At 48.3% G+C, this 27,488-nt stretch overlaps 1 protein-coding gene across 2 annotated transcripts in view; it reads left to right on the forward strand.

Moving 5' to 3' along the window:
* btbd9 (BTB (POZ) domain containing 9) overlaps window positions 1-27,488 on the forward strand; it is a 537,933-nt gene that overhangs the window by 258,240 nt on the left and 252,205 nt on the right. The window lies entirely within an intron of this gene.

The raw sequence follows: 27,488 nt of genomic DNA on the forward strand, positions 1-27,488 counted from the left end.
TCCCATTCCCCCTCTACACGATGTCACTGTCAGATTCCCATTCCCCCTCTACACAATGTCACTGTCAGATTCCCATTCCCCCTCTACACAATGTCACTGTAAGATTCCCATTCACCTCTCTACAAAGTCACTGTCAGATCCCCATTCCCCCTCTAAAACAATGTCACACAGATTCGCATTCCCCCTCTACACAATTGCACTGTCAGATTCCCATTCCTCTCTATACAAAGTCACTGTCAGATTCCCATTCTCCCTCTACACAATGCCACTGTCAGATTTCCATTTCCCCCTCTACACAATGTCACTGTCAGATTCCCATTTCCCCTCTACACAATGTCACTGTCAGATGCCCATTCCCCCTCAATACAATGTCACACAGATTCCCATTCCCCCTCTACACAATGTCACTGTTAGATTCCCATTCCCCCTCTACACAATGTCACTGTCAGATTCCCATTCCCCCTCAACACAATGTCACTGTCAGATTCCCAATTCCCCCTCTACACAATGTCACTGTCAGATTCCCATTCCCCCTCTACCCAATTTCACTGTCAGATTCCCAATTCCCCCTCTACACAATGTCACACAGATTCCCATTCCCACTCTACCCCATGTCACTGTCAGCTTCCCATTCCCCCTCTACCCACAGTCTCTGTCAGATGCCCATTCCCCCTCTACACAATGTCACCCAGATTCCCATTCCCCCTCTACGCAATGTCACTGTCAGATGCCCATTCTCCCGCGACACAATGTCACTGTCAGATTCCCATTCCCCTCTATGCAAAGTCACTGTCAGATTCCCATTCCCCCTCTAAAACAATGTCACACAGATTCACATTCCCCCTCTACACAATGTCACAGATTTCCATTCACCCTCCACACAATGTCACTGTCAGATTCCCATTTCCCCTCTTCTCCATGACCCTGTCAGATTCCCATTCCCCCTCTACACGATGTCACTGTCATATTCCCATTCCCCCTCTACACAATGTCACACAGATTCCTTTTTCCTCTCTACACAATATCACACAGATTCCCATTCCCACTTTACACAATGTCAGTGTCAGATGCCCATTCTCCCTCGACACAATGTCACTGTCAGATTCCCATTCCCCCTCTACACAATGTCAGTGTCAGATGCCCATTCTCCCTCGACACAATGTCACTGTCAGATTCCCATTCCCCCTCTACACAATGTCACTGTCAGATTCCCATTCCCCCTCTACACAATGTCACTGTCAGATTCCCATTCCCCCTCTACACAATGTCACTGTCAAATTCCCATTCCCCCTCTACACAATGTCACTGTCAGATTCCCATTCCCCCTCTACACAATGTCACTGTCAGATTCCCATTCCCCCTCTACACAATGTCACTGTCAGATTCCCATTCCCCCTCTACACAATGTCACTGTTAGATTCCCATTCCCCTCTACACAAAGTCACTGTCAGATTCCCATTCCCCCTCTAAAACAATGTCACACAGATTCGCATTCCCCCTCTACACAATTTCACTGTCAGATTCCCATTCCCCTCTATACAAAGTCACTGTCAGATTCCCATTCTCCCTCCACACAATGTCACTTTCAGATTCCCATTTCCCCCTTACACAATGTCACTGTCAGATTCCCATTCCCCCTCTACACAATGTCACTGTCAGATTCCCATTCCCCCTCTACACAATGTCACTGTCAGATACCTTTCCCCCTCTACACACTGTCATTGTCAGATTCCCATTCCCCCTCGACACAATGTCACTGTCAGTTTCCCATTCCCCCTCTACACAATGTCACACAGATTCCCATTCCCCCTCTACACAATGTCACACAGATTCCCATTCCCCCTCTACACAATGTCACTGTCAGATTCCCATTCCCCCTCGACACAATGTCACTGTCAGATTCCCATTCTCCCTCGACACAATGTCACTGTCAGATTCCCATTCCCCTTATACACAATGTCACACAGATTCCCATTCCCCCTCTACACAATGTCACTGTCAGATTCCCATTCCCCCTCTACACAATGTCACTGTCAGATTCCCATACCCCCTCTTAACAATGTCACTGTCAGATTCCCATTCCCCCTCTACACAATGTCACTGTCAGATACCCATTGCCCTCTACACAACGTCACTGTCAGATTCCCATTCCCCCTCTACACAATGTCACTGTCAGATTCCCATTCCCCCTCTGCACAATGTCACTGTCAGATTCCCAATTCCCCTTCTACACAATGTCACTGTCAGATTCCCATTCCCCCTCAACACAATGTCACTGTCAGATTCCCAATTCCCCCTCTACACAATGTCACTGTCAGATTCCCATTCCCCCTCTACACAATTTCACTGTCAGATTCCCAATTCCCCCTCTACACAATGTCACTGTCAGATTCCCATTCCCACTCTACCCCATGTCACTGTCAGCTTCCCATTCCCCCTCTACCCACAGTCTCTGTCAGATGCCCATTCCCCCTCTACACAATGTCACCCAGATTCCCATTCCCCCTCTACGCAATGTCACTGTCAGATGCCCATTCTCCCGCGACACAATGTCACTGTCAGATTCCCATTCCCCTCTATTCAAAGTCACTGTCAGATTCCCATTCCCCCTCTAAAACAATGTCACACAGATTCACATTCCCCCTCTACGCAATGTCACAGATTTCCATTCACCCTCCACACAATGTCACTGTCAGATTCCCATTTCCCCTCTTCTCCATGACCCTGTCAGATTCCCATTCCCCCTCTACACGATGTCACTGTCATATTCCCATTCCCCCTCTACACAATGTCACACAGATTCCTTTTTCCTCTCTACACAATATCACACAGATTCCCATTCCCACTCTACACAATGTCAGTGTCAGATGCCCATTCTCCCTCGACACAATGTCACTGTCAGATTCCCATTCCCCCTCTACACAATGTCAGTGTCAGATGCCCATTCTCCCTCGACACAATGTCACTGTCAGATTCCCATTCCCCCTCTACACAATGTCACTGTCAGATTCCCATTCCCCCTCTACACAATGTCACTGTCAGATTCCCATTCCCCCTCTACACAATGTCACTGTCAAATTCCCATTCCCCCTCTACACAATGTCACTGTCAGATTCCCATTCCCCCTCTACACAATGTCACTGTCAGATTCCCATTCCCCCTGTACACAATGTCACTGTCAGATTCCCATTCCCCCTCTACACAATGTCACTCAGAGATTCGCATTCCCCCTCTACACAATGTCACTGTCAGATTCCCATTCCCCCTCTACACAATGTCACTGTCAGATTCCCATTCCCCCTCTACACAATGTCACTGTCAGATTCCCATTCACCCTCTACACAATGTCACTCAGAGATTCGCATTCCCCCTCTACACAATGTCACTGTCAGATTCCCATTCCCCCTCTACACAATGTCACTGTAATATTCCCATTCCCCCTGTACACAATGTCACACAGATTCCCATTTCCCCTCTACACAATGTCACACAGATTCCCATTCACCCTCGACAAAATGTAACTGTCTGATTCCCATTCCCCCTCTACACAATGTCACTGTCAGATTCCCATCCCCCTCTACACAATGTCACTGTGAAATGCCCATTCCCCCTCTACACAATGTCACTGTCAGATTCCCATTCCCCTCTATACAAAGTCACTGTCAGATTCCCATTCCCCCTCTAAAGCAATATCACACAGATTCCCATTCCCCCTCTACACAATGTCAGTGTAAGATTCCCATTTCCCCTCTACACAATTTCACTGTCAGATTCCCATTCCCCCTCTACACAATGTCACACAGATTCCCATTCCCCCTCTACACAATGTCACTGTCAGAATCCCATTCCCCCTCGACACAATGTCACTGTCAGATTCCCTTTTCCCCACTACACAATGTCACTGTCAGATTCCCAATTCCCTGTCTACACAATGTCACTGTCAGATTCCCATTCCCCCTCTGCACAATGTCACTGTCAGATTCCCATTCCCCCTCTACACAATGTCACTGTCAGATTCCCACTCCCCCTCTACACAATGTCACTGTCAGATTCCCATTCCCCCTCTACACAATGTCACTGTCAGATTCCCATTCCCACTCTACACCATGTCCATGTCAGCTTCCCATTCCCCCTCTACACACAGTCTCTGTCAGATGGCCATTCCCCCTCTACACAATGTCACACAGATTCCCATTCCCCCTCTACCCAATGTCACTGTTTGATGCCCATTCCCCCGCGACACAATGTCACTGTCAGATTCCCATTTCCCCTCTATACAAAGTCACTGTCATATTCCCATTCCCCCTCTAAAACAATGCCACACAGATTCACATTCCCCTATACACAATGTCACTGTCATATTCCCATTCCCCCTCTACACAGTGTCACTGTCATATTCCCATTCCCCCTCTACACAGTGTCACACAGATTCCTATTTCCCCTCTACACAATGTCACTGTCAGATTCCCATTCCCCCTCTACACAATGTCACTGTCAGATTCCCATTCCCCCTCTACACAATGTCACTGTCAGATTCCCATTCCCCTATATACAAAGTCACTGTCAGATTCCCATTCCCCCTTAAAACAATGTCACACAGATTCGCATTCCCCCTCTACCCAATTTCGCTGTCAGATTCCCATTCCCGCCTATACGAAGTCTCTGTCAGATTCCCATTCTCCCTCTTAAACAATATGACACAGATTCCCATTCCCCCTCTACACAATGTCAATGTCAGATTCCCATTCCCTCTCTAAAACAATATCACACAGATTCCCATTCCCCCTCTACACAATGTCACTGTCTGAATCCCATTCTCCCTCGACACAATGTCACACAGATTACCATTCCCCTCTACACAATGTCACTGTCAGTTTCCCATTCCCCCTCTACACAATGTCACTGGCTGATTCCCAATTCCCCGTCTACACAATGTCACTGACAGATTCCCATTCTCTTTCTGCACAATGTCACTGTCAGATTCCCATTGCCCCTCTACACTATGTCACTGCCTGATTCCCTCTCCCCCTCTACACAATGTAACTTTCAGATTCCCATTCCCCCTCTACACAATGTCACTGTCAGATTCCCATTCCCCCTCTGCACAATGTCACTGTCAGATTCCCATTCCCCCTCGACACAATGTCACTGTCAGATTCCCATTCCCCCTCTACACACAGTCTCCGTCAGATTCCCATTCCCCCTCTACACAATGTCACCCAGATTCCCATTCCCCCTCTACGCAATGTCACTGTCAGATTCCCATTCCCCCATGACACAATGTCACTGTCAGATTCCCTTTCCCCTCTATACAAAGTCACTGTCAGATTCCCATTCCCCCTCTAAAACAATGTCACACAGATTCCCATTCCTCCTCTACACAATGTCACAGATTTCCATTCAGCCTCTACACAATGTCACTATCAGATTCCCATTCCCCCTCTTCACCATGACACTGTCAGATTCCCATTCCCCCTCTACACGATGTCACTGTCAGATTCCCATTCCCCCTCTACACAATGTCACTGTCAGATTCCCATTCCCCCTCTACACAATGTCACTGTAAGATTCCCATTCACCTCTCTACAAAGTCACTGTCAGATCCCCATTCCCCCTCTAAAACAATGTCACACAGATTCGCATTCCCCCTCTACACAATTGCACTGTCAGATTCCCATTCCTCTCTATACAAAGTCACTGTCAGATTCCCATTCTCCCTCTACACAATGCCACTGTCAGATTTCCATTTCCCCCTCTACACAATGTCACTGTTAGATTCCCATTCCCCCTCTACACAATGTCACTGTCAGATTCCCATTCCCCCTCAACACAATGTCACTGTCAGATTCCCAATTCCCCCTCTACACAATGTCACTGTCAGATTCCCATTCCCCCTCTACCCAATTTCACTGTCAGATTCCCAATTCCCCCTCTACACAATGTCACACAGATTCCCATTCCCACTCTACCCCATGTCACTGTCAGCTTCCCATTCCCCCTCTACCCACAGTCTCTGTCAGATGCCCATTCCCCCTCTACACAATGTCACCCAGATTCCCATTCCCCCTCTACGCAATGTCACTGTCAGATGCCCATTCTCCCGCGACACAATGTCACTGTCAGATTCCCATTCCCCTCTATGCAAAGTCACTGTCAGATTCCCATTCCCCCTCTAAAACAATGTCACACAGATTCACATTCCCCCTCTACACAATGTCACAGATTTCCATTCACCCTCCACACAATGTCACTGTCAGATTCCCATTTCCCCTCTTCTCCATGACCCTGTCAGATTCCCATTCCCCCTCTACACGATGTCACTGTCATATTCCCATTCCCCCTCTACACAATGTCACACAGATTCCTTTTTCCTCTCTACACAATATCACACAGATTCCCATTCCCACTCTACACAATGTCAGTGTCAGATGCCCATTCTCCCTCGACACAATGTCACTGTCAGATTCCCATTCCCCCTCTACACAATGTCAGTGTCAGATGCCCATTCTCCCTCGACACAATGTCACTGTCAGATTCCCATTCCCCCTCTACACAATGTCACTGTCAGATTCCCATTCCCCCTCTACACAATGTCACTGTCAGATTCCCATTCCCCCTCTACACAATGTCACTGTCAAATTCCCATTCCCCCTCTACACAATGTCACTGTCAGATTCCCATTCCCCCTCTACACAATGTCACTGTCAGATTCCCATTCCCCCTCTACACAATGTCACTGTCAGATTCCCATTCCCCCTCTACACAATGTCACTGTTAGATTCCCATTCCCCTCTACACAAAGTCACTGTCAGATTCCCATTCCCCCTCTAAAACAATGTCACACAGATTCGCATTCCCCCTCTACACAATTTCACTGTCAGATTCCCATTCCCCTCTATACAAAGTCACTGTCAGATTCCCATTCTCCCTCCACACAATGTCACTTTCAGATTCCCATTTCCCCCTTACACAATGTCACTGTCAGATTCCCATTCCCCCTCTACACAATGTCACTGTCAGATTCCCATTCCCCCTCTACACAATGTCACTGTCAGATACCTTTCCCCCTCTACACACTGTCATTGTCAGATTCCCATTCCCCCTCGACACAATGTCACTGTCAGTTTCCCATTCCCCCTCTACACAATGTCACACAGATTCCCATTCCCCCTCTACACAATGTCACACAGATTCCCATTCCCCCTCTACACAATGTCACTGTCAGATTCCCATTCCCCCTCGACACAATGTCACTGTCAGATTCCCATTCTCCCTCGACACAATGTCACTGTCAGATTCCCATTCCCCTTATACACAATGTCACACAGATTCCCATTCCCCCTCTACACAATGTCACTGTCAGATTCCCATTCCCCCTCTACACAATGTCACTGTCAGATTCCCATACCCCCTCTTAACAATGTCACTGTCAGATTCCCATTCCCCCTCTACACAATGTCACTGTCAGATACCCATTGCCCTCTACACAACGTCACTGTCAGATTCCCATTCCCCCTCTACACAATGTCACTGTCAGATTCCCATTCCCCCTCTGCACAATGTCACTGTCAGATTCCCAATTCCCCTTCTACACAATGTCACTGTCAGATTCCCATTCCCCCTCAACACAATGTCACTGTCAGATTCCCAATTCCCCCTCTACACAATGTCACTGTCAGATTCCCATTCCCCCTCTACACAATTTCACTGTCAGATTCCCAATTCCCCCTCTACACAATGTCACTGTCAGATTCCCATTCCCACTCTACCCCATGTCACTGTCAGCTTCCCATTCCCCCTCTACCCACAGTCTCTGTCAGATGCCCATTCCCCCTCTACACAATGTCACCCAGATTCCCATTCCCCCTCTACGCAATGTCACTGTCAGATGCCCATTCTCCCGCGACACAATGTCACTGTCAGATTCCCATTCCCCTCTATGCAAAGTCACTGTCAGATTCCCATTCCCCCTCTAAAACAATGTCACACAGATTCACATTCCCCCTCTACACAATGTCACATATTTCCATTCACCCTCCACACAATGTCACTGTCAGATTCCCATTTCCCCTCTTCTCCATGACCCTGTCAGATTCCCATTCCCCCTCTACACGATGTCACTGTCATATTCCCATTCCCCCTCTACACAATGTCACACAGATTCCTTTTTCCTCTCTACACAATATCACACAGATTCCCATTCCCACTCTACACAATGTCAGTGTCAGATGCCCATTCTCCCTCGACACAATGTCACTGTCAGATTCCCATTCCCCCTCTACACAATGTCAGTGTCAGATGCCCATTCTCCCTCGACACAATGTCACTGTCAGATTCCCATTCCCCCTCTACACAATGTCACTGTCAGATTCCCATTCCCCCTCTACACAATGTCACTGTCAGATTCCCATTCCCCCTCTACACAATGTCACTGTCAAATTCCCATTCCCCCTCTACACAATGTCACTGTCAGATTCCCATTCCCCCTCTACACAATGTCACTGTCAGATTCCCATTCCCCCTCTACACAATGTCACTGTCAGATTCCCATTCCCCCTCTACACAATGTCACTGTTAGATTCCCATTCCCCTCTACACAAAGTCACTGTCAGATTCCCATTCCCCCTCTAAAACAATGTCACACAGATTCGCATTCCCCCTCTACACAATTTCACTGTCAGATTCCCATTCCCCTCTATACAAAGTCACTGTCAGATTCCCATTCTCCCTCCACACAATGTCACTGTCAGATTCCCATTTCCCCCTCTACACAATGTCACTGTCAGATTCCCATTCCCCCTCTACACAATGTCACTGTCAGATTCCCATTCCCCCTCTACACAATGTCACTGTCAGATACCTTTCCCCCTCTACACACTGTCATTGTCAGATTCCCATTCCCCCTCGACACAATGTCACTGTCAGTTTCCCATTCCCCCTCTACACAATGTCACACAGATTCCCATTCCCCCTCTACACAATGTCACACAGATTCCCATTCCCCCTCTACACAATGTCACTTTCAGATTCCTTTCCCCCTCTACACAATGTCACTGTCAGATTCCCATTCCCCCTCGACACAATGTCACTGTCAGATTCCCAATCTCCCTCGACACAATGTCACTGTCAGATTCCCATTCCCCTTATACACAATGTCACACAGATTCCCATTCCCCCTGTACACAATGTCACTGTCAGATTCCCATTCCCCCTCTACACAATGTCACTGTCAGATTCCCATACCCGCTCTTAACAATGTCACTGTCAGATTCCCATTCCCCCTCTACACAATGTCACTGTCAGATACCCATTGCCCTCTACACAACGTCACTGTCAGATTCCCATTCCCCCTCTACACAATGTCACTGTCAGATTCCCATTCCCCCTCTGCACAATGTCACTGTCAGATTCCCAATTCCCCCTCTACACAATGTCACTGTCAGATTCCCATTCCCGCTCTACACAATGTCACTGTCAGATTCCCATTCCCCTCTGTACAAAGTCACTGTCAGATTCCCATTCCCCCTCTAAAACATTGTCACACAGATTTCTTTTCTCCCTCGACACAATGTCACTGTCTGATTCCCATTCCCCCTCTACACAATGTCACTGTCAGATTCCCATTCCCCTCTATACAAAGTCACTGTCAGATTCCCATTCCCCCTCTAAAACATTGTCACACAGATTTCCATTCTCCCTCTACACAATGTCACTTTCAGATTCTCATTTCCCCTCTGCACAATGTCACTATCAGATTCTCATTCCCCCTCCGCACAATGTCACACAGATTCCCATTCCCCCTCTACACAATGTCGCTGTCTGATTCCCATTCCCATTCTACACAATGTCACTGTCAGATTCCCATTCCCCCTCTACACAATGTCACTGTAAGATTCCCATTCCCCTCTATACAAAGTCACTGTCAGATTCCCTTTCCCCCTCTAGAACAATGTCACACAGATTCGCATTCCCCCTCTACACAATTTCACTGTCAGATTCCCATTCCCCTCTATACAAAGTCACTGTCAGATTCCCATTCTCCCTCTACACAATGTCACTGTCAGATTCCCATTTCCCCCTCTACACAATGTCACTGTCAGATTCCCATTCCCCCTCTACACAATGTCACTGTCAGATTCCCATTCCCCCTCTACACAATGTCACTGTCATATTCCCATTCCCCTTCTACACAATGTCACACAGATTCCCATTCCCCGTCTAAAGCAATGTCACACAGATTTCCATTCCCCCTCTACACAGTGTCACTGTCAGATTCCCATTCCCCCTCTACACAATGTCACACAGATTCCCATTCCCCCTCTACGCAATGCCACTGTCAGCTGCCCATTCCCCCGCGACACGATGTCTCTGTCAGATTCCCATTCGCCTCTATACAAAGTCAATGTCAGATTCACATTCCCCCTCTAAAACAGTGTCACACAGATTCCCATTTCCCCTCTACACAATGTCACACAGATTCCAATTCGCCCTCTACACAATGTCACTGTCAGATTCCCATTCCCCCTCGACACAATGTCACTGTCAGATTCCCAATTCCCCCTCTACACAATGTCACTGTCAGATTCCAATTCCCCCTCTGCACAATGTCACTGTCAGATTCCCACTGCCCCTCGACACAATGTCACTGTCAGATTCCCATTCCCCTCTATACAAAGTCACTGTCAGATTCCCATTCCCCCTCTAAAACAATGTCACCCAGATTTCCATTCCCCCTCTACACAATGTCACTGTCAGATTCGCATTCCCCCTCTACACACCGTCATTGTCAGATTCCCATTCCCCCTCTACACAATGTCACTGTCAGATTCCCACTTCCCCTCTACACAATGTCACACAGATTTCCATTCCCCCTCTACACAATGTCACTGTCAAATGCCCATTCTCCCTCGACACAATGTCACTGTCAGATTCCTTTTCCCACTCTATACAATGTCACACAGATTCCCATTCCCCCTATACGCAATGTCACTGTCAGATGCCCATTCCCCCGCGACACGATGTCACTGTCAGGTTCCCATTCCCCTCTATACAAAGTCACTGTCAGATTCCCATTCCCCCTCTAAAACAATGTCACACAGATTCCCATTTCCCGTCTGCACAATGTCACACAGATTCCCATTCCCCCTCTACACAATGTCACTGTCAGATTCCCATTCCCCCTCTACACAATGTCACTGTCAGATTCTCATTCGCCCTCTACACAATGTCACTGTCAGATTCCCAATTCCCCCTCTACACAATGTCACTGTCAGATTCCAATTCCCCCTCTGCACAATGTCACTGTCAGATTCCCATTGCCCCTCGACACAACGTCATACAAATTCCCATTCCCCCTTTACACAATGTCGCTTTCCGATTCCCATTCGCCCTCTACACAATGTCACTGTCAGTTGCCCATTCCCCCGTGACACAATGTCACTGTCAGATTCCCATTCCCCCTCTATGCAATGTCACTGTCAGATACCCATTCCCCCTCTACACACTGTCACTATCAGATTCCCATTCCCCCTCGACACAATGTTACGGTCAGATTCCCATCCCCCTCTACACAATGTCACTGTCAGATTCCCATTCCCCCTCTACACAAAGTCACTGTCAGATTCCCATTCCCCCTCTTAAACAATGTCACACAGATTCGCATTCCCCCTCTACACAATTTCACTGTCAGATTCCCATTCCCCTCTATACAAAGTCACTGTCAGATTCCCATTCTCCCTCTAAAACAATATCACACAGATTCCCATTCCCCCTCTACACAATGTCAATGTCAGATTCCCATTCCCTCTCTAAAACAATATCACACAGATTCCCATTCCCCCTCTACACAATGTCACACAGATTCCCATACCCCCTCTACACAATGTCACTGTCAGAATCCCATTCCCCCTCGACACAATGTCACACAGATTCCCATTCCCCTCTACACAATGTCACTGTCAGATTCCCATTCCCCCTCTACACAATGTCACTGTCAGATTCCCATTCCCCCTCTATACAATGTCACTGTCAGATTCCCATACCCCCTCTTAACAATGTCACTGTCAGATTCCCATTGCCCCTCTACACAATGTCACTGTCTGATTCCCACTTCCCCTCTGCACAATGTCACTGTCAGATTCCCATTCCCCCTCTACACAATGTCACTGTCAGATTCCCATTCCCCCTCTACACAATGTCACTGTCAGATTCCCATTCCCCCTCTGCACAATGTCACTGTCAGATTCCCATTCCCCCTCGACACAATGTCACTGTCAGATTCCCATTCCCCCTCTACACGATGTCACTGTCAGATTCCCATTCCCCCTCTACACAGTGTCACTGTCATATTCCCATTCCCCCTCGACACAAAGTCACACAGATTCCTATTTCCTCTCTACACAATGTCACACAGTTTCCCATTCCCCCTCTACACAATGTCACTGTCAGATGCCCATTCTCCCTCGACACGATGTCACTGTCAGATTCCCATTCCCCCTCTACACAGTGTCACTGTCATATTCCCATTCCCCCTCGACACAAAGTCACACAGATTCCTATTTCCTCCCAACACAATGTCACACAGATTCCCATTTCCCCTCTACACAATGTCAGTGTCAGATGCCCATTCTCCCTCGACACAATGTCACTGTCAGATTCCCTTTCCCCCTCTACACAATGTCACTGTTACATTCCCATTCCCCCTCTACACAATATCACTGTCAGATTCACATTCCCCCTCTACACAATGTCACTGTCAGATTCCCATTCCCCCTCTGCACAATGTCACTGTCAGATTCCCATTCCCCCTCTACACAATGTCACTGTCAGATTCCCATTCCCCCTCTACAGAATGTCACTGTCAGATTCCCATTCCCCCTGTACACAATGTCACTGTAAGATTCCCATTCCCCTCTATACAAAGTCACTGTCAGATTCCCATTCCCCCTCTAAAACAATGTCACACAGATTCGCATTCCCCCTCTACACAATTTCACTGTCAGATTCATTCCCCTCTATACAAAGTCACTGTCAGATTCCCATTCTCCCTCTACGCAATGTCACTGTCAGATTCCCATTTCCTCCATTACACAATGTGACAGGGTTCAGGGTTATGGGCAGAAGGCAGGGGACTGGCACTCAGGGAATTGTTCCTCCAGCGAGCCAGCACAGACACAACGGGCTGAATGGCCTTCCCCTTTGCTGCAACCATCCCATGATTCTCTGCTTCCAGCTTGGGCCAAACCCCATCGGAGTTTAGAAGAATGAGAGGGAGGTGATCTTCTTGAAAGAAAGAAGATCCTGAGGGGATTTTCTTCATCTTCCCTTCACCCGCCCGGTGGCATTCCGCAGAGATCGTTCCCTCCGGGACACCCTGGTCCACTCCTCCATCACCCCCTACACCTCAACCCCCTCCCACGGCACCTTCCCATGCAACCGCAGAAGGTGCAACACCTGCCCCTTTACTTCCCCTCTCCTCACCGTCCAAGGACCCAAACACTCCTTTCAAGTGAAGCAACATTTCACTTGCACTTCCCTCAATTTAGTCTACTGCATTCGCTGCTCCCAATGCGGTTTCCTCTACACTGGAGAGACCAAACGCAGACTGGGTGACCGCTTTGCAGAACACCTTCAGTTTTTCCGCAAGAATGACCCAAACCTCCCTGTCGCTTGCCATTTTAACACTCCACCCTGCTCTCTTGCCCACATGTCTGTCCTTGGCTTGCTGCATTGTTCCAGTGAAGCTCAATGCAAACTGGAGGAACAGCACCTCATCTTCCGACTAGGCACTTTACAGCCTTGCGGACTGAATATTGAGTTCCACAATTTTAGATCATGAACTCTCTCCTCCATCCCCACCCCCTTTCCGATACCCCCCTTTTTTTCCCAATAATTTATATAGATTTTTGTTTTCCCACCTCCTTCCATTATTTTTAAATGTATTTCCACTCATTGTTTTATCTCTACCTTTTAGCCTATATCGATTCCTTCCCCCCACCCCACCCCCACTAGGGCTATCTGTACCTTCCCCCCACCCCCACTAGGGCTATCTGTACCTTCCCCCCACCCCAGCCCCACTAGGGCTATCTGTACCTTCCCCCCACCCCACTAGGGCTATCTGTACCTTCCCCCCACCCCACCCCCACTGGGGCTATCTGTACCTTCACCCCACCCCCACTAGGGCTATCTGTACCTTCCCCCCACCCCCACTAGGGCTATCTGTACCTTCCCCCCACCCCACCCCCACTAGGGCTATCTGTACCTTCCCCCCACCCCACTAGGGCTATCTGTACCTTCCCCCCACCCCACCCCCACTGGGGCTATCTGTAATTTCACCCCACCCCCACTAGGGCTATCTGTACTTTCCCCCCACCCCCACTAGGGCTATCTGTACCTTCCCCCCACCCCACCCCCACTAGGGCTATCTGTACCTTCAAACAACCCCACCCCCACTAGGTCTATCTGTACCTTCCCCCCACCCCACCCCCACTAGGGCTATCTGTACCTTCACCCCACCCCCACTAGGGCTATCTGTACCTTCCCCCCACCCCACCCCCACTAGGGCTATCTGTACCTTCCCCCCACCCCACCCCCACTAGGGCTATCTGTACATTCACCCCACCCCCACTAGGGCTATCTGTATCTTGCTTGTCCTGCTTTCTACCCTTAATTAGCACACTCCTTAGATAATATCACCACCTTCAACACCTCTTTGTCCTTTTGTCTGTGACATATTTTGGTTATCTCCACCTATCACTGGCCCTCTATCCAGCTCTACCTGTCCCCCCCCCCCCCCCCCCCCCCCCCCCCCCCCACCGCCCTAAACAAGCTTATATTTCACCTCTTTCCTGTTTTTCCTTAGTTCTGCTGAAGGGTCATACAGACTCGAAACGTTAACTGTGTTCCTCTCCATAGATGCTGCCAGACCTGCTGAGTTTTTCCCGATATTTTTATTTTTGTTCTGGATTTCCAACAACTGCAGTTTTTTGCTTTTATCTAAGATCCTGAGGGGGCTTGACAGGGTGGATGGTGACAGGTGCTTCTCCTTGTGGGGAAGCTAGAACTGGGGGCACTGTTTAAAAAGAAGGGGTCGCCCATTGAAGACAGAGATGAGGAATTTCTTCTCTCAGAGGGAGGTTAATCTTTGGAATTCTCTTCCTCAGAGTTTTAAGGTCATTGAATATATTGAAGACTGAGTTAGACAGATATTTGATTGAGAAGGGAGTCGAGGGTTCTAGGGAAAGGACTGGAAAGTGGAGTTAAGGCTATGATTAGACTGACTATGATCTTATTGAATGGTGGGGCAGGCTCAGGGGGTGGAATAGCCCACTCCCACTCCCGCTCCTCATTCTGATGATCTGATGATCTTGTGGTTGTGTAAGAGACTAGTGGCTGCCAGACTGTTAACCTTGTTTGTGTGGAAATAGATTCCTGCTGTACAGCGATCACTGCTTCAATCTATGAGTGCCTTGTTTGGACAGTCTAATGAATATCAATGGCTGTTCCAGCATCAGGAGCAGCACTGTTAGATTGGATGCTGAAAATATCATTCATTAAAATTAGACTCCATATTCTAAATGTGGGTTTCCCACTCAATGCTTCAGCAGTTGATTAAATAGAAATTTTTATGTTCTATCATTGTGAAACAATGTATTTTTAAAGTTAAAAATAATCAAAAGAAATTTAAATGGTAAAATTCCAATGGGTGCAAACAGCTGCCTTGTGCAGGTACACTAGAATCAGAGAATGCTTACAGCACAGAAAGAGGCCATTCAGCCCATTCTCCCTGCAAGAGCAATTCATCTAGTGTCAGTCCATTACCTTTTCCCATAGCCCTGCAAATGTTATCATTTAATTTTATCATTTATCATTCAATTCTCTTTAGATTGCCTCAATTGAATCTTCCTCCACCAGACTCTCAGGCAGCGCATTCCAGATCCTAACCACTTACTGCATGAAAATGTTTGTTCTCATACCACCTTTACCTTAAATCAGTGCCCTCTGATTCTCAAGCCTTCCATCAATGGGAACAGTTGCTCCCTATCTACTCTGTCGGACCTCTTATGATTTTGAACACTACTATCAAATCTCCTTGCAACCTGCTTTGAGAACAACACCAATTAACCAATCTAGAATCGTAATTCAAGTCTATCATCCATAGAACCATAGAAAAGTTACAGTGCAGAAAGAGGCCATTCAGCCCATCGTGTCTGTGCCAGCCAGAAAAAGATGAAAAAGAAACTAGCTGCTCATTTTAATCCCACTTTCCAGCACCTGGTCTGTAGCCTTGTAGGTTACGGCACTTCAGATGCAGATCCAATCTCACAAATCTTTTCTGCACTCTGTCTAATGCCTTCACATCCTTCTTAAAAGTGTGGTGCCCGGAAATGGACACAGTATTCCAGCTGAAGTCAAACTATGGTTTTGTAAAGGTTCACCATAATGTTATTACTTTTCTACTCAGGGTTTTATACCAGGATCCTGTACTACTCTCTCAACTTGTCCTGCCACCTACAATGATTTGTGCTCATATACAATCAGTCCCTCTGCTCCTGTGCTCCTTTACAATTCTACCCTCTATTTTACTTTGTCTCTCTGCGTTCTTCCTACCGAAATCACTTCACATTTCTCCGCATTAAATTTTATCTGCCACTTGACTGCCCATTTCACCAGCTCGTCTGTTTTCTTTTGAAGTTTAATACTATCCTCCTCATAGTTCACAATGCTTCCAAGTTTTGTGTCATCCGCAAATTCTAAAATTGTGCCCTCTACACCCAAGTCTAGGTCAGGAAAAGCTGGGGTCCCTTGGGGAGCTCACTATAAATCTTCCTCCAATCTAAAAGCAAGTGTTCACCACTACTTTGCTTCCTGTCACTTAGCCAATTTTGTATCCACGTTGCAACTGTCCCTTTTATTCCATGGACTCTGACCTTGATGACAAGACTATTATGTGGCACTTTATCAAACACCTTTTGTAAGTCCATGTACACCACTTCAAAAGCATTACCCTCATCAACCCTCTCTGTTACTCCCTCAAAAAAATCTCAAGCAATTAGTTAATCACGATTTGCTGTTAACAAATTTATGCTGGCTTTCCTTAAGTAATTCACATTTTTCTAAGTGACTGTTAATTTTTTCCTGAATTATTATTTCTAAAACTCTGTGTGCAATCTGACTGAGTCTTTTTCTCTGTTGAAGCAATGATTCACTTTCACTTCTTTCAATTTAGTCTACTGCATTCACTGCTCACAATGTGGTGGTCTCTACATTGGGGAGACTAATTGTAAATTGGATGACTGCTTTGCAGAACACCTTCGCTCAGTCCACAGGCATGATATTGACCTCCCTGTCGTTACCATTTCAATTCACCGTCTTGCTCTCTCATGCTCACATTTCTGTCCTTAGCCTGTTACAATGTTCCATTGAAGCCCAATGCAAAACTGGAGGAACAGCACCTCATCTTCCGATTAGGCACTTTACAGCCTTTAGGACTTAACATTGAGTTCAACAACTTCAGACCATGAACTCTGTCCTTCATTTTTTTTTCTAACCCCTCCCTCTCCACCCCCCACCCTCTGCCCCTGCCACCCTGAAGTGCCAGCCTGTATCTTATTTTCATGTTTGGATTCCTGAAAGCACTGACCCTTGTTCTACTACTAACACAATCTGCTATCTTGCTTTCAGGCAGGGCTGACCTTTATGCTGCTATTAACACCTGCTTTAGTCTTTAATACTATCATTACCAGTCCCTTTGTCTTGGGTCAATGGCATCTTTGTCATTTAATCATTGAATCTCTCCTGATCTCCAACCTATCGTTAACCATCTATTTTGATCCACCTTTTCAACAGCATAAAATCCATCACATTTCTAGCTCTCTAGCTCTGAAGAAGAGTCATATGGATTCGAAACATTAATTCTGTTTCTCCCTGCACAGATACTGCCAAAGCGGCTGAGTTTTTCCAGCATTTTCTGTTTTTATTTCATTTTCTCTGGGTTGAATTCAGGAGAATTTATCAATTATTGGGCGTGTGCTTAGTTTAGATATTTAGTTGTATAATGCAGTGTTGACATTCTCCCCCTATTTCCATCACTCCAACAAGGACCTTTTCACTCAGGATTATGACTGGATGTGTTATGATCTTCTTTCGAAGGTATTATCTCTATTTTACTGCCTGTATTCCTGTTGCAGAGTAAGCAAATTATTTAATCCATGTAATTGTTGGTCTATTGATCCCCAGGGCCATTGTTTTTGCTCTGTTAGAGTCTGTGTGAGAGGGGATGGATGGTTTATGCTGAAGGTGAGCTGCCTGACAATTGCTAGTTAATAAAAGGGAATGTCAGTATACAGGAGATCTAGATGGCACTGTAGTTCCCTGCCTCATTTTCTCTTTAATGAAGGAATGTATTGGTTTGGGGCGATCGATGTGAAGCTATTAGATCTCACAAGCTGTACTGTGCTGCGGCAATCAAATGCAACAAAGTGTGTAGAAGAGAATTCTTTTCCTCCAGTCCTTGTAGGAATTATAACTGGTCCCATATAGACATTACAAGCATGTTGATGAAAGATAGGCAATGAGTTTATTGCTTGGCCACATCAATCCCAGATGTGATATGAACAGTTTCATTAAGCAATGAGACTGACCTCCTTCCATAAAAACAAAAAAACTGCGGATGCTGGAAATCCAAAACAAAAACAGAATTACCTGGAAAAACTCAGCAGGTCTGGCAGCATCGGCGGAGAAGAAAAGAGTTGACGTTTCGAGTCCTCATGACCCTTCGACAGAACTTCTGTCGAAGGGTCATGAGGACTCGAAACGTCAACTCTTTTCTTCTCCGCCGATGCTGCCAGACCTGCTGAGTTTTTCCAGGTAATTCTGTTTTTGTTTTTGACCTCCTTCCATGTTGTCTGTACCATGAGGCTGCCTGTGAGTCAGAGGAGATTCAAGTTACAGAGCAGCAGACAATTGGCAACTTTAATCCTGCACTGTTTGCAGCCAAACCTCACAACCTGGAGTAACCATTACATTACATGCCAAAGAAAAATCAGGGCAGACAGGGGCACAGCCCATGAGAGTCGGTCTGCCAATTCCTCAAACTGCGCCCATGTTAAAATCAATTCCTGAGCCCCCTAACTCTCTTATTGAACCTCATCTCTCTAGTCCCCTAACTCTCCCACTGAGCCCATCCCTCTAGTCCTCTAACTCACCTGTCGAAAATCATCCCTCTAGTCCCCTAACTCTCCCACTGAGCCCCATCCCTCTAGTCCTCTAACTCTCCTGTCGAACTTCATCCCTCTAGTCCCCTAACTCTCCCACTGAGCCCCATCCCTCTAGTCCTCTAACTCTCCTGTTGAACCTCATCCCTCTAGTCCCCTAACTCTCTCATTGAACCTCATCCCTCTAGTCCCCTAACTCTCCCACTGAGCCCCATCCCTCTAGTCCCCTAACTCTCCCATTGAACCTCATCTCTCTAGTCCTCTAACTCTCCCATTGAACCTCATCCCTCTAGTCCCCTAACTCTCCCACTGAGCCCCATCCCTCTAGTCCTCTAACTCTCTCATTGAACCTCATCCCTCTAGTCCCCTAACTCTCCCATTGAACCCCATCGCTCTAGTCCTCTAATACTCCTGTCGAACCTCATCCCTCTAGTCCCCTAATTCTCCCATTGAACCTCATCCCTCTAGTCCTCCAATTCTCCCACTGAGCCCCATCCCTCTAGTCCTCTAACTCTCCTGTCGAAAATCATCCCTCTAGTCCCCTAACTCTCCCACTGAGCCCCATCCCTCTAGTCCTCTAACTCTCCTGTCGAACTTCATCCCTCTAGTCCCCTAACTCTCCCACTGAGCCCCATCCCTCTAGTCCTCTAACTCTCCTGTTGAACCTCATCCCTCTAGTCCCCTAACTCTCCCACTGAGCCCCATCCCTCTAGTCCCCTAACTCTATCATTGAACCTCATCCCTCTAGACCCTAACTCTCCCATTGAACCTCATCCCTCTAGTCCCCTAACTCTCCCACTGAGCCCCATCCCTCTAGTCCCCTAACTCTCCCATTGAACCTCATCTCTCTAGTCCTCTAACTCTCCCATTGAACCTCATCCCTCTAGTCCCCTAACTCTCCCACTGAGCCCCATCCCTCTAGTCCTCTAACTCTCTCATTGAACCTCATCCCTCTAGTCCTCCAATTCTCCCACTGAGCCCCATCCCTCTAGTCCTCTAACTCTCCTGTCGAACCTCATCCCTCTAGTCCCCTAACTCTCTCATTGAATCTCATCCCTCTAGTCCCCTAACTCTCCCATTGAACCTCATCCCTCTAGTCCTCCAATTCTCCCACTGAGCCCCATCCCTCTAGTCCTCTAACTCTCCTGTCGAACCTCATCCCTCTAGTCCCCTAACTCTCTCATTGAATCTCATCCCTCTAGTCCCCTAACTCTCCCACTGAGCCCCATCCCTCTAGTCCCCTAACTCTCTCATTGAACCTCATCCCTCTAGTCCTCTAACTCTCTCATTGAACCTCATCCCTCTAGTCCCCTAACTCTCTCATTGAACCTCATCCCTCTAGTCCCCTAACTCTCCCACTGAGCCCCATCCCTCTAGTCCTCTAACTCTCCCACTGAGCCCCATCCCTCTAGTCCTCTAACTCTCCTGTCGAACCTCATCCCTCTAGTCCCCTAACTCTCTCATTGAACCTCATCTCTCTAGACCCTAACTCTCTCATTGAACCCCATCCCTCTAGTCCCCTAACTCTCCCATTGAACCTCATCCCTCTAGTCCCCTAACTCTCCCATTGAACCCCATCGCTCTAGTCCTCTAACTCTCCTGTCGAACCTCATCCCTCTAGTCCCCTAACTCTCCCATTGAACTTCATCTCTTTAGTCCTCCAATTCTCCCACTGAGCCCCATCCCTCTAGTCCTCTAACTCTCCTGTCGAACCTCATCCCTCTAGTCCCCTAACTCTCTCATTAAACCTCATCCCTCTAGTCCCCTAACTCTTCCACTGAGCCCCATCCCTCTAGTCCCCTAACTCTCCCATTGAACCCCATCCCTCTAGTCCTCTAACTCTCCCACTGAGCCCCATCCCTCTAGTCCTCTAACTCTCCCACTGAGCCCCATTCCTCTAGTCCTCTAACTCTCCTGTCGAACCTCATCCCTCTAGTCCCCTAACTCTCCCATTGAACCTCATCCCTCTAGTCCCCTAACTCTCCCACTGAGCCCCATCCCTCTAGTCCCCTAACTCTTCCACTGAGCCCCATCCCTCTAATCCCCTAACTCTCCCATTGAACCTCATCCCTCTAGAAACATAGAAACTAGCTGCTGTAGTAGGTCATTCAGCCCTTCGAGCCTGCTCTGCCATTCAATATGATCATAGCTGATCCTCTATTTCAACTCCATATTCCTGCTTTCTCTCCATTCCCCTTGATGCTCCTAATATCCAAAAAATTATTTCTTTCTTAAATATACTCAGTGACCCGGCCTCCACAGCCTCTGTGGTAGAGAATTCCACAGATTGACCACCCTCTGAGTGAAGAAATTCCCAGTTCTAAATGGCCTGCCCCGTATCTTGAGACTGTGGCGCCTGGTTCTAGACTCCCCAAACAGGGGAAACATCCTCCCTGCATCTAGTCTGTCTAGCCCTGTTAGAAATTTGAACATTTCAGTCAGATCCTCTAGTTCTTCTAAACTCTAGTGAATACAGGCCCAGTTGAACCAATCTCTCCTCATACAATAGTCCTGCCATCCCTGGTATCAGCCTAGTGAACCTTCGCTGCACTCCCTCTATGGCAAGTACATCCTTTCTTAGGTAGGGAGACCAAAATTGCACACAATGCTCACCAAGGCCCTGTATAACTGCAGTACTTATGAACTCAAATCCTCTTGCAGTGAAGGCCAACATACCATTTGTCTTCCTAATTGTGCTGCACCTACCTGTTTCCTTTCATTGACTGATGTACAAGGACACCCAGATCCCTTTGTACATCCATATTTCCCAATATATCAGCATTAAATAATACTCTGCCTTTCTGTTTTTCACACTGAAGTGTATAACTTCACATTTATCCACGTTATACTGCATCTGCCATGTGTTTGCCCACACACACAACTTGTCTAAATCACCATGAAGCCTTTTTGCATCCTCCTCATAAATCACAACCCCGCCCAGTTTTTGTGTCATCAGCAAACTTGGAAATATTGCATTTGGTTCATCCAAGTCATTTATATATATTGTGAATAGCTGGGGCCCAAGCACTGATCCCTGCGGAACACTGAGTCAAAATCCTGGAACTCCCTTCCTAACAGCACTGTGGGTGTATCGACACCACATGGACTGCAGCGGTTCAAGAAGGCAGCTCACCACCACCTTCTCAAGGGGCAACTAGGGATGGGCAATAAATGTTGGCTCAGCCAGCGAAGTGCATTCCATGAATGAATAGTCATATTTTACAGATAATGTCCAAGACACCACCATCACCATTCCATGCTATACCCTGTCCCACCAGCAGAGGTGGTGGCACAGTGGCATACGACCAGGAGGGAGTTGCCCTGGGAACTGAATATCAACTCCGGTCCCCATGAAGTCTCATGGTATCAGGTCAAACATGGACAAGGAAACCTCCTGCTGATTACCACGTACCGCCCTCCCTCAGCTGATGAATCAGTGCCTCCTCCATGTTGAGCATCACTTGGAGGAAGCACTGAGGGTGGCAAGGGTGCAGAATGTACTCTGGGTGGGGACTTCAATGTCCATCACCAAAAGTGGATCAATAGCACCACTACTGACCGAGCTGGCCGAGTCCTAAAGGACATAGCTGCTAGACTGGGTCTGCGGCAGGTGGTGAGGGAACCAACAAGAGGGAAAAACGTACTTGACCTCATCCTCACCAACCTGCCTGCTGCAGATACATCTGTCCATGACAGTATCAGTAGGAGTGACCACCACACAGTCATTGTGGAGACAATGTCCCACCTTCACATTGAGGATACCCTCCATCATGTTGTGTGGCACTACCACTGTGCTAAATGGGATAGATTTCAAACAGATCTAGCAACTCAAGACTGGGCATCCATGAGGTGCTGTGGGCCATCAGCAGCAGCAGAATTGTACTCGGACACAATCTGTAACCTCATGGCCCAGCATATCCCCCACTCTACCATTACCATCAAGCCAGGGGATCAACCCTGGTTCAATGAAGAGTGCAGGAGAACATGCCAGGAACAGCATCAGGCATGGTTAAATGAGGTGTCAACCTGGTGAAGCTATAACACAGGAATACTTGCGTGCCAAACAGCAGAAGCAGCAAGAGATAGACAAGGTTAAGCACAACCAATAGATCAGATTTAGTCCTACCACATCCAGTTATGAATGGTGGTGGACAATTAAACAACTCACTGAAGGAGGAGGCTCCATAAATATCCCCATCCTCAATGATGGAGGAGCCCAGCACATCAGTGCAAAAGATAAGGCTGAAGCATTTACTACAATCTTCAGCCAGAAGTGCAGAGTGAATGATCCATCTCGGCCTCCTCCAGAGATCCCCAGCATCACAGATGCCAGTCTTCAGCCAATTCGATTCACTCCACATGATATCAAGTAATGACTGAAAGCACTGGATACTGACAATATTCCAGCAATAGTACTGAAGACTTGTGCTCCGGAACTTGCCACGTCCCTAGCCAAGCTGTTCCAGTACAGCTACAACACTGGCATCTACCCAGCTGTGTGGAAAATTGCCCAGGTATGTCCTGTGTACACAAAGCAGGGCAAATCCAAACAGTCCAATTACCGCCCCATCAGTCTACTCTCCATCATCAGTAAAGTAATGGAAGGGGTCACCAACAGTGCTATCAAATGGCACTTGCTTAGCAATAACCTGCTCACTGATGCCCAGTTTGGGTTCTGCCAGGGCCACTCAGCTCCTGAACTCATTACAGCCTTGGTTCAAACATGGACAAAAGAGCTGAACTCCTGAGGTGAAGTGAGAGTGACAGCCCTTAACATCAAGGCAGCATTTGACCGAGTGTGGCATCAAGGAGCCCCAGCAAAACTGGAGTTAATGGGAATTGGGGAAGACTCTCCACTGGTTGGAGTCATACCTAGCACAAAGGAAGATGGTTGTGGTTGTTGGAGGTCAGTCATCTCAGCTCCAGGACATCACTGCAGGAGTTCCTCAGGGTAGTGTCCTCGGCCCAACCATCTTCAGCTGCTTCATCAATGACCTTCCTTCCATCATAAGGTCAGAAGTGGGGATGTTCGCCGATGATTGAACAATGTTCAACACCATTTGCGACTCCTCAGATACTGAAGCAGCCCATGTCCAAATGCAGCGAGACCTGGACAATATCCAGGCTTGGGCTGACAAGTGGCAAGTAACATTCGTGCCACACAAGTGTCAGGCAATGACCATCTCCAACAAGAGAGAATCCAATCATTGCCACTTGATGTACAATGACATTATCATCACTGAATCCCCCACTATCAACACCCTGGGAGTTACCATTGACCAGAAACTGAACTGGACTAGCCATAAAAATACTGTGGCTACATGAACAGGTCAGAGGCTGGGAATTGTGTGGTGCGTAACCCACCTCCTGACTCCCCAAAGCCTGTCCACCATCTACAAGGCACAAGTCAGGAGTGTGATGGAATACTCCCCACTCGCCTGGATGAGTGCAGCTCCCACAACACTCAAGAAGCTGGACACCATCCAGGACAAAGCAGCCCCGCTTGATTGTCACCACATCCACAAACATTCACTCCCTCCACCACCGACACACAGTAGCAGCAGTGTGTGTACCATCTATAAGATGCCCTGCAGGAATTCACCAAGGATCCTTAGTACCATAGAACACTACAGCACAGAAAACAGGTCATTCGGCCCTTCTAGTCTGTGCCAAAATATTATTCCGCAAGTCCCATTGACCTGCACCTGCAGAATAACCCTCCAGACCTCTCCCATCCATGTATCTATCCAATTTATTCTTAGACAGCACCTTCCAAACCCACGAACACTATCATCTAGAAGGACAAGGGCGGCAGATAAATGGGAACACCACCACCTGCAAGTTCCCCTCCAAGTCACTCACCATCCTGACTTGGAAATATATCGCCGTTCCTTCACTGTCGCTGGGTCAAAATCCTGGAACTCCCTCCCTAACAGCACTGTGGGTGTACCTACACCACATGGACTGCAGCGGTTCAAGAAGGCAGCTCACCACCACCTTCTCAAGGGCAACTAGGGATGGGCAATAAATGCTGGGCCCAGCCAGCGAAGCTCACATCCTGTAAATGAATAAAAAAAAACTGAGGTGGTTAAAAGCGGAAAAGTGGAAAGTAATGGCATTAAGAGACAGAGATAAAATGCAGGCAGGTGAGATTAAAAGGATAAAGTTGCCACAACTATTAAAATGCTAAGGGGCTGAATTGGCCCTGTTGGGCTGATCTGGCGGATGGTGGTTTACGGGCAGTGGATTATCTGTTTTATATTTCTGCTCTGCTGACTTGTCTAAGTTCATTGAAAGTTAATAGTCAGTAGAAGGAAAACTGTGAGAAGGCTGAACCTCGGTGCCCTGTTTGACCCTGAGCTAAGTTTCAAACCCCATATCTGCTCAATCACTAAGACCACCTATTTCAACCTCTGTAACAGCACCTGACTCTGCATCTGTCTCAGCTCATCTGCTGCTGAAACCCTCACTTATACCTTTGTGACCTCTAGCTCCCACTGAGGAAGAAGGATTCAAAGAAGGGGATAAACCAAGCATGGTTAACCAAGGAAGTTAAGGATAGTATCAAATTGAAAGAAAAAACATACAATGTGGCAGAGATTAGTGGTAAGTCAGAGGATTGGGAAAGTTTAAAAACCAACAAAAGATGACTCCTGCGAAACATGCCATCACCCCTCCGTTACATTGCGCCGGCCGCCATGTTTAAAAGGCAGCCACCAGCAAAGATCTCGTCACCACCAGCTCACCAGCTCACCACCGCTGCCCGAGAGACACGGCCGGCAAAGCTCTCATCACCACCAGCTCACCACCGCTGCCCGAGAGACACGGCCGGCAAAGCTCTCATCACCACCAGCTCACCACCGCTGCCCGGGAGACACGGCCAGCAAAGCGCCCATCACCACCAGCTCACCACCGCTGCCCGGGAGACACGGCCGGCAAAGCGCCCATCACCACCAGCTCACCACCGCTGCTCGGGAGACACGGCCGGCAAAGCACCCATCACCACCAGCTCACCACCGCTGCCCGGGAGACACGGCCGGCAAAGCGCCCATCACCACCAGCTCACCACCGCTGCCCGGGGGACACGGCCAGCAAAGTGCCCGTCACCACCTGCTCACCACCGCTGCCCGGGAGACACGGCCGGCAAAGCGCCCATCACCACCAGCTCACCACCGCTGACCGGGAGACACGGCCGGCAAAGCGCCCATCACCACCAGCTCACCACCGCTGCCCGGGGGACACGGCCGGCAAAGCGCCCATCACCACCAGCTCACCACCGCTGTCTGGGAGACACGGCCGGCAAAGCGCCCGGCACCACCAGCTCACCACCGCTGCCCGGGAGACACGGCCGACAATGCAAAAAGACTGCACCCCACCCGCTTCAACGACGGGTCCCTCGAGCGACTGTGGATGCCATGGAGTCCCGCTGGGATGTGCTCTATCCCCGCTCTGGCTGCAGAATCAGCTGCAATGTGACCAACCCGGCTTGGGAGGCAGGGGCAGTGGTGGTCAGTGCCAATGCTCTCCAGAGGAGGACAGCTACCCAGTGCCACAAGAGGATGAATGGTCTCCTCCGTTCCCCAGGGTAAGTCACTCTTCTCATCCCAACTCACACACACACACTCATCACACACCCACAGGGATCTCACTCACTGCCAGTGCGAGGGACATCACCATTCACTCTCTCACACTCACCGTCATTGTCCTCATCCTGTCCATGGGACCACTCACCACCACATAGGCCAAGTATACTTATCATCTGGCCCAGCAGGGGACCAGCTTACACTCTCCCCATCTCTATCCATGCAGGACAAACTGGCTCACAACAGGAGAGAGGTCGCAGACCAGTAGAGGAACGCTCGAAATCAGGGAGATCACGGGCTTTGAAAACAGAGCCATCCGTCTGGCCGGCGACGACCGGGACCGGTCCTGTGCTGACAGTGAGGTCAGCGCTGCTCTACCAGTGAGGATCCAGCAGTGCAACATCCACCAGACACCCAGGCTGTGAGTGATGTGTCCTCTTTCACAGGCCACTGCCATTCACAAATTATCTCCCCGTGCTTTCACAGGCACATCTGGCAAACAGCCGACAGAGTCCATGACCCAGGGCCTCCAATCGAGCCCCGAAGAAACCTCTGAAGAGGAATCTGGAGTCACCCTCCCTGAAGTCCCATCACAGCATCACCCACACCCTCCACCAGCACAGAGACACACACCTTGGTGGGACCCAGCTTTACAGTCACCTCGGGATCACAATCTGGTGAACACATCGCA

This window comes from Carcharodon carcharias, chromosome 5 (assembly GCF_017639515.1).
Source record: "Carcharodon carcharias isolate sCarCar2 chromosome 5, sCarCar2.pri, whole genome shotgun sequence".
Classification (NCBI taxonomy): Eukaryota; Metazoa; Chordata; class Chondrichthyes; order Lamniformes; family Lamnidae; genus Carcharodon; species Carcharodon carcharias.